The sequence below is a fragment of the Mobula hypostoma genome, chromosome 8 (genome assembly GCF_963921235.1).
Source record: "Mobula hypostoma chromosome 8, sMobHyp1.1, whole genome shotgun sequence".
Classification (NCBI taxonomy): domain Eukaryota; kingdom Metazoa; phylum Chordata; class Chondrichthyes; order Myliobatiformes; family Myliobatidae; genus Mobula; species Mobula hypostoma.
The window spans coordinates 104,555,156-104,564,453 of NC_086104.1; the positions used below are offsets into that span (position 1 = coordinate 104,555,156).

General features: G+C 48.3%; 1 protein-coding gene across 4 annotated transcripts in view; it reads left to right on the top strand.

The window, feature by feature from the left end:
• The first annotated feature begins 7,297 nt into the window (after window positions 1-7,297).
• LOC134350815 (unconventional myosin-VI) overlaps window positions 7,298-9,298 on the top strand; it is a 281,728-nt gene continuing 279,727 nt past the window's right edge. For 2 of the 4 annotated variants that reach the window (XM_063056533.1, XM_063056536.1), the window contains exon 1: window positions 7,298-7,395. The gene's annotated coding sequence lies outside the window, so the exon portion shown is untranslated. The remainder of the gene's footprint in view (window positions 7,396-9,298) is intronic. The other 2 variants (XM_063056534.1, XM_063056535.1) reach the window with 2 other exon arrangements.

The following is a 9,298-nucleotide window of genomic DNA, read 5'->3' on the forward strand; positions in this document are numbered from 1 at the left end:
TTGAACTGCTGCGGCTAAGTTAACATATTTCACGTCACATGCTGGTGGTAATAAGCCTGATTTTGATTCTGACTCTGGACTGCAGGAAACTCTTATTGCTGTCTCCTATGTATTCAGTGTCACAAAAGCGGAAATCCACACCATAGAAATCACTGGATGTCAGTGGGGGGTAAAAAAAAATTCCTCTAACTAGTTATTGGCAATTGAAGCCTTCTCCTGCAGTCTACTGGGATACAGCTGTATGTGGGATGACCCGGACAATGAACCTTCACCTGCAGTCTACTGGGATACAGCTGTATGTGGGATGACCCGGACAATGAACCTTCACCTGCAGTCTGCCGGGATACAGCTGTATGTGGGACCAGTCGGGACGATGAACCTTCACCTGCAGTCTGCTGGGATACAGCTGTATGTGGGACCAGTCGGGACGATGAACCTTCACCTGCAGTCTGCCGGGATACAGCTGTATGTGGGACCAGTCGGGACGATGAACCTTCACCTGCAGTCTGCCGGGATACAGCTGTATGTGGCAGCTGTATGTGGGACCAGTCGGGACGATGAACCTTCACCTGCAGTCTGCCGGGATACAGCTGTATGTGGGACCAGTCGGGACGATGAACCTTCACCTGCAGTCTGCCGGGATACAGCTGTATGTGGGACCAGTCGGGACGATGAACCTTCACCTGCAGTCTGCCGGGATACAGCTGTATGTGGCAGCTGTATGTGGGACCAGTCGGGACGATGAACCTTCACCTGCAGTCTGCGGGGATACAGCTGTATGTGGGACCAGTCGGGACGATGAACCTTCACCTGCAGTCTGCGGGGATACAGCTGTATGTGGGACCAGTCGGGACGATGAACCTTCACCTGCAGTCTGCCGGGATACAGCTGTATGTGGCAGCTGTATGTGGGACCAGTCGGGACGATGAACCTTCACCTGCAGTCTGCGGGGATACAGCTGTATGTGGGACCAGTCGGGACGATGAACCTTCACCTGCAGTCTGCCGGGATACAGCTGTATGTGGCCTGGCTGTTTATGGCACTTTTGAGCCCTTTGGTTAATAGACTGATAAGTTGGAGAGAGAGAAACAGGGGGACACAAAGCTGTGGAATGCTGATTGGATCGAGTTGTTCTCCAGTCTTGGCAATTTGCATGCAAACATTTCGTCACCAAACAAAAAGACAACAAGGAGCACTGTTAATTGTGGAATGATGTTGCTGAGACTTGGAATGAAAAGGAATATTGCTGGAAATCTGGAGCAACACGCAAAATATGCTGGAGGAACTCAGCAGGCCGGACAGCATCTACAGCGAGGAATAAACAGTTGACGTTTTGAGCTGAGACCTTTCATCAGGTCTGGAAAGAAGGGGGAAAAAGTCAGAACAAGGTAATGAGGGGAGCAGGTGGTAGGTGAAATTAGGTGAGGAGAGAGGTGGGTGGATGGGGAAGGGGGAAGTGTAATAGGCTGGGAGGTGATAGATGGAAGAGGTAAAGGGCTGAAAAGGAATCTGATAGAAGAGGAAAATGGATCATGGGGGAAAGGGGAGGGGAGGAGGAGGAGCATTAGAGGTGATGAGAAGAGGGAAAAAGGAGAGAATGAGGAATGGAAGAAATTAACAGAAGTTAGAAAATGCAATGCCCATGTCGTCAGGTTGGAGGTTACCCAGGCACAACATGAGGTGTTGCTCCTCCACCCTGAGAACGGCCTCATCGTGGCAGTAGAGGTCATGGATGAATATGACAGAATGAGAATGGGGAGCAGAATTGAAACAATTTGCCACTGGGAATGGTCACCTATTGTGGCAGACGGAGCGAAGGTACTTGATGAAGAAGTCCCCAGTCTACGTCAGGTTTCACTGATGTAGAGGGGGCCATACTATGAGCACCGGATACAGTAGATAAACTCATCAAAGAAGGCTCTTTTGAGTTAGTGGTGGAGAGGAGGCCACTAAACAAACTGTTATCCACTATGGATAATCATGCACATCCTCTCCATGACCTACTGAATAAGCAGCAGAGCACCCTTTCAAACAGACTCATTCAGCTCCACTGTCACAAGGATCGTTACAGAAAAACTGTCCTACCAAATGCAATAAACATATACAACAATTCATCTCTGTGCAACAAGAGAACACACATCATCGTACAGTAGTCTCTGCTTTATTTCGTACATTATTATTGTGTATATTATTATTCTGTACGTTATTATTAGTTAAGTCTGCACGCTGCTAAGTGTGTTTTTAAATGTTGATGCTGTAATGAAAGAATTTCCCTTTTGGGATCAATAAAGTATTACTTATTATTATTATTATAATTATGTGATCCTGACAGACAAGCAGGTGAAATGCTGCCTCACAGGAAGGGCTGAGTGGGGCCCTGACTGACGGTGAGGGAAGAGGTGTAGAGACAGGTGAAACATTAAGGGTTTGGGTTAAGTGCCAGAAGGGAGATCAGGACAAGAAATGCCTGATAGATGAGGAGGGACGAGTGGTCAAGCAATGCCTGACAGATCACACATCAGTATCTGCAGAGAGGAAGGCTACTGAGTTAATATTATAGATATATCACTTTGTAGTGGAAATGGTCAACTGAATCTCAGCAGCTGCTCTCAGCTCCCAATGTTGAATTCAACAATGTGCTGAGACACAAAATGTCATGTCATCAAGCTGACTTCAGGACTCAATGGAAGAGTGAGGCGTCACCAGGTACATATATCAGGGTGGGAGTGTGATACAGAATTTAGGAGAATTAGGCCCAGTCCATCACAGGCTCATCACTTCATTTCATCCAGTCCATCTTCATGGTGCATTGCATCAGTATTGTCACAGACGCCCGGTTATTCCCCTTTCTTTCATTTCACCTGGGAGAAGATACAGGAGCTTGAAACAGAAAAGCTTCTGAACCAGTCACCTCTTCCACATCCCCTTCTCGATGGTGCGACCATGTTCTCAGACTTCATTTTACCTCTTCTCATATTGATAGTTTAGCGTTTCTTTTTGCACCACCTCTGTCTGCACCTACTATACGTTATACCACTGCTTTGTTTTGTGCTCATCATTGCGTTTACTCCGTCAGCTTCATGTGAGCATGGGATTTCATTGTGCCCTAAGGCTTGATGTTTATTCTTTGAATGGGTTCCATGGTTTTCTTTGTTTTGTGGCTGTCTGTAAGGAAAGTATACTTCGATAATGAATGTACTTTGAATCTTTGATCTACTCTCAGCATTACCTTTGCAGATTAAATGGAGGTGTACCACAAAACTGCTCAGTCAATCTCTGCTTGGTTCCTCCAAGCCAAGGAGACTACATAGCGAGGAGCAAATACAATTGAAAACCAAGTGAATCACTGCTTCACCTGGAAGGAAAGTTTGGAGGGAAGGGAAAAGGAGTGGTGTTACACCCCCTGGCCTTTGCATGGGAACATGCTGTGAGAAGGGGAGTGGGTGATGGAGATGGAATCAGGGAGGAGGGAATTGTTCCTTTAGAATGCTGAAAAGGGAGGTGCAGGGAGGATGTATTTGGTGGTGGAATCTCTGAGTGTGGCCAAAATTGTTAAGGATGATCTACGGAAGGTGGAGCCTGGGTGGAGGTGAGGACCAAGGGAAAAGGCAACAGCCTCTTGTTACAGCTGAGAGGAGAAATGGTAAAAGCAGAGATTCAGGAAATAGAGCGGACCTGGTCAAGAGTTCTGTCAAGTATGGTCGGGGGAGGTTGTGGTTCAGGAAAAAGGAAGACATCTCAGAGCTACCTATCTGTAAAGTCACATCATTGGAGTAGATAAAACAGACATGGAATGAAAAGCTTACAGAAAACCATTTGGGCAGCGCTGTAGTCAAGTTAGCTGAGGGTATCCTTGAGCTCGTGTTGGATATTAGTTGCTAATGTCGTCCATGAGATTGAGACAGAAAATTACAGAAACGGGAGAGTCAGATGTATAGGAGAGAGCTGAGTGCAAACTGGCAGAGGGCTTGGACCCATGTGAGTGCCCATAGCCATGGTTTTATTCCTGGGGAAAGGGAGTGGGGTTGAAGGAGGAATTATAGCATCAGCGAGTTCTGCCCTTCAGCCCAACTCATCCATGCTGACAGAGGTCAATTTGAGCTAGTCCCATTTGCCTGTATTTGCCCAAATCCCTTAAAAACACTTCCTTTTGTATGGATCTGACTTTTAAATGATGTGAAAGTACCTGTCTCAATCACTTCCTTGGGCCTCATTCCATACAGTGACACCCTCTGGTGAAAATGCTTCCCCTCAGATCCCTTTCAAATCCCTCCCTCTCTCACCTTAAACCTATCCCCTCTAGCTCTTGATTTCCTCACACCTGGGAGAAAGACTGTGTACATTCACCTTAGGTTCAGATTTATTGGTTGCAAGTACAGTGACATGTGTTAACAATCAATACATCAAAGGATGCGCTGCACTGGGGGCAGCCTGCTGTGTCACCACACATTCCGGTGTCAACATAGCATACCCCCAGTGTTCAACACAGCAATAACACAAACAACAGCATCAACAGAACAAAACAACAGCAAAGCAAGCCCCTTTCCCTCCCTCCCACCCCCTCACACACAGGCCTCCAACCCCTAGAACAGGCCGCCATCATGCTTTTATATACCTCTGTAAGGTCACCCCTCAGTTTCCCTTACACCAAGGAGTGAGGTCCTAGATCTACTCCACCTCTCTATATAATCGAGTGGGAGAGAAGTGGACCATCGAAGTGGCGGGGAGCATCAGTAGCATCACGGCTGAGGCGTAAAGGGACTAAACTAGGGGAGGAAGGATGGAGCCAATCTCCTTCATGGGTGGGATCTTCCCATGCATGTTCTGTCTGCTGCCTTACCACAGTGGTTGTGAAGCCTGGTCCAGACCTCCAGCGGCAGTGCCAATCCATCTCCCCACTGACAGTGCCGCAGAAGGCGGGGTCAGAAAGCAAAGGTGCAGGACCATAGAGGGTGGGTAGGGCTGCCATGTTATGAACACCAGAAAATCTGCAGATGCTGGAAATCCACAGCAACGCAGACAAAATGCTGGAGGAACTCAGTAGGCCAAGCAGCATCTAAGGAACAGTCAATATTTCGGGCCGAGCCCTTCATCAGGACTGGACAGGAAGGGAAAAAGGTCAGACTAAGAAGGTGTGGGGAGGGGAGGAAGAAGTATTAGGTGGCAGGTGATAGGTGACACTGGGAGAGGGGGTGATAAAGATCTGGGAAGTTTATTGGTGCAAAAGATAAGGGGCTGGACAAGGGGGAATCTGATAGGAGAGGGTAGAAGATGTTGGATGAAAGGAAAGGCGGAAGATGACCGGAGGGAGTTAATGAACAGGTAATAAGATAAAGTGAGAGGGACCTTCCAAATTGCACCCCCCCAAACTCCAGCCACTGCTGTCATTCCCGCTTTCCGTCAACTTCAGCCAGCTCCTCCCTCATGCTGCTGTACTTTATTCCACTGTAATACTGATACGTCTGACTTTAGTTTATCACTCTGAAACTGCAGGATGAATTCTATCATATTATGATCATTGTCCCTTACCTTGAGATCTGTAATCATACCTGGTTCATTACAGAACATCCTATCCAGAATTGCCTTTCCCATCATGGACTCAAGCACAAGCTGATCGAAAGAGGCATCTTGCAGGCATTCTGGAAATTCCCTCTCTTGGGATCCAGTACCAAACTGATTTTCCCAATCTACCTGCATGTTGAAGTTCCCCATGTTTATTCTACCATTGCCCTTTTGACATAACTTTGAAAGCTGGAGAGAATTAGTGGACAGACAGTGCAACTAGGAACAGGCCTTACACATAATGTGCTGGAGGAGCTCAGAAGGTCAGGTAGCACCTATGGGGGGTAATAATTAGTCGATGCTTCATCAAGACCAGAAAGGAAGGGAAAAGGAGTCAGAATAATAAGGTGGGTGAAGGGTGAAGGTGGTAGGTGACAGGTGAAACTGGGAGAGGGGGAACGTGAAGTAAAGAGCTGGGAAGTCGATTGGTGAAAGAGATAAAGGGTTGGAGAAGGGAGAATTTGATCGGAGAGAGTAGAAGACCATGGAAGAAAGGGAAGGGGGAGGAGAACCAGAGGGGGATTTTGGGCAGATAAGGAGATAATGTGAGAGAGGGATACAGAAATGGGGAATGGTGAAGGCAGGGGAGGGGGGTTGGCATGACCACAAGTTCGTGAAGTTTATGTCCATGCCATCGGTTTGGAGGGTACCCAGACAGAATGTAAGATGTTGTTCCTCCAACCTGAGCATGGCCTCATCGCGGCAGATAAGGAGATAACATGAGAGAGGGATACAGGAATGGGGAATGGTGAGGGGTGTCATTACCAAAAATTTGTGAAATTGATGTTCATTTAATCAAGTTAGAGGCTATGTAGATGGGATATAAGATGTTGCTCCTCCAAATTGACTGTGGCCTCATCACGGCAGTAGAGGAGGCCTTGGACTGACATGTCAGAATGGGGATTCGGACTTTCCAACACTAGTAAGGCCACACTTGGAGTATCGCGAGCAGTCTTGGGCCCATTATCTTGGAAAGAATGTGCTGAAACTGGAGAGGGTTCAAAGGAGGTTCATGAAAATGATTCCAGGATTGAACTGCTTGTCATATGAAGAGCATTGATGGCTCTGGGCTTGTAGTCACTAGAATTCAGAAGAATGAGCTCATTGAAACCGATCGAATGGTGAAAGGCCTTGATAGAGTGGATGTAGAGAGGATGTTTCCATTGGTGGGGGTGTCTAAGACCAGAGGACACAGCCTCAGAATAGAATGGTGCTTTTAGAATGGAGATGAGGAGGAATTTCGTTAGCCAGAGAGTGGTGAATCTGTGGAATTCATTGGCACAGGCAGCTGTGGAGGCCAAGTCTTCATGTATATTTAAAGCAGAGGTTGATAGATTCTTGACTGGTCAGGGTATGAAGGGATACGGGGGCAATGCAGGAGGCGAGCTGAGAGGGATTAGCCATGATGAAATGGCGGAGCAGAGTCGATGGGCCAAATGTCCTAATTCTGCTCCTATGTTTTCTGTCATGGGAAATGGGTGGCCACCGGGCGATCCCGCTTTTTCTGGTGCAGGTGCTGGGCGACGCGGTCTCCCCATCTCACCGATGTACAGGAGGCAACCCCACCAGACTCACAGGTGAGGTGTCGCCTCACCTGGGGCGCTGACTCTGAATAGGAGTGAGGGGGGGGAGGGCAGCAGAGGACGGTCACCTTACCGGCCAGGCGCCGGAGCGTGGGGGCGGGGCCAGCGGGCGGGGCGGGGCGGGGCTCCGGCCGCAGTGTCGTCACGCCGCTCCCAGGCCGGCTTCTTCGGGATTGCGAGCTGGAAGGAGGGTGCGCGCGCGCAGTCTGGTCAGACCGGCCCGGGAGCGGCGGCAGTCGCGCGGTGCACGGTAGGGAGTCGGAGTCGCGGTCCGGGGATGTCCTGCGGGACAGTCCGTACAGGGGTTGGCGGCCGTGAGACGTCTTTGTGGGTGGGGGAATTTGCAGACCCCGGGGCTGGGTGGGAGACGGGAATGTGCAGACCCCGGGGATGAGTGGGAGACGGGAATTTGCAGACCCCGGGGCTGAGTGGGAGACGGGAATTTGCAGACCCCGGGGCTGGGGGGGTGACGGGAATTTGCAGTCCCCGAGACTGGGTGGAGGGATAGGGAGTCCTTGGGATTGGATTAGGGGTGCGAGAGAGAGAGATGGATGAGGAAACACTGGGGTTAGGGTGAGGTATTGGGAGATATAGGAGATCTCTGGGATTGGGTGGGAGGGAGGAATTGGGAGTCCTCGTGATTGGGTGAGAGGGGGAGAGGAATTAAGAAATTGGTTGGGTGGGAGAAGGGGATTGGGAGGTCCTGGTAATGGGATGGATCAGATGGGTTTGGAGTGTTGAGCAGGGTATGGATGCGTGGAGAAGGCTAGTGTTAAGAGGCAGAGATCGGAGTAGAATGTTTCCAGGGGTATGGACTCTAGAAGCTGGTACTGGTCATGTAATGAAACACCCGTGGTGCTCGCTGTTAGTTTGTCCATGGAACACGAGTCTTTTCCACCCGATCCTGCCAGTGCATGTTGCATCAAACCACAGTACTGACCTCATTCGGTATTGTCACTTGCCTCCTGTTCTTTCCCTGAGGATGTTAATATTTAAGTTGTCTGCACTCATTAAGAATAAACTTGACCTGGAAATGACCCCCTTGCCCTTTCTTTTCACTGGCACTGGAGGGGCAGATTAAATGAACGGTTTAGAGAAAGTATTTGGAACAGTCCTATATAAATTATGGCGATTCCTTTTCCTTGGCAAGGAGGTTGTTCTATATTTTTGTCTTCCAAAAGATTTCGAATGTGTTTCTTTCCCCCCAGTCAGTAAGTGGTGTCCCTCCCGATTCACTGACTGTAACTTGAAGGACACTCACACAAAATGCTGCTGATGAATGCAGCATCTCGGTCTGAAACGCTGACTTGTTTCTTCCTCTCCAAAGATGCTGCCTGACCGGCTGAGCTCCTCCAGCATTTTGTGTGTGCATCTGCAGAATCTCTTGTTACTTGATTTGAAGGAAATTAATTCCATCTGGAGTTGCACGAAGATCCTCTAGTCTTTTAACTGTAAAACTGGTCTTTCTTTGAGCCACCTTTTTATCAATTCTTGGTGTTTTCTACTTTTGGTGTACAAATGTTTATATGTTGATTTGTTTTTCTTTAAGATTTTAGCTTTCTTAATGACGCATGGTTTACACTTTTTGGGGAGGTGCCTCTTGTTACACTCTGGCCACTTTATTGGGTACACCTGTATACCTCATTAATGCAAATATCTAATCAGCCAATCATGTGGCAGCAACTCAGTGCAGAAAAGCATGCAGACATGGTCAGGAGGTTCAGTTGTTGTTCAGATGAAACATCAGAATGGGGAGGAAATGTCTTGGGCTATAGAATGATTGTTGGTGTCAAAAGAGGTAGTTTGAGGATCTTAGAAACTGCTGATCTCCTGGGATTTTCATACCCCACGGTTTCTAGAGTTTACAGAGAATGGTGCGAAAAACAAAAAATAATCCAGTGAGCGGCACTACTGTGGGTGAAAACGCCTTGTTAATGAGAGAGGTCAGAGGAAAAAAGGCCAGGTTGGTTCAAACTGCCAGGAGGGTGAGAGTAACTCGAATAACTGTTACAAATGTGGTGTGTAGAAGTGGAACTTTGAATGTGCAACACATTGAACTTTGAAGCGGATGAGCTACAGCAGCAGAGGACCACACCAGGTTCCACTCCTGTGGCCTCTTTATCAGGTACCCTCCTGTAACCAATAAAGTGGCT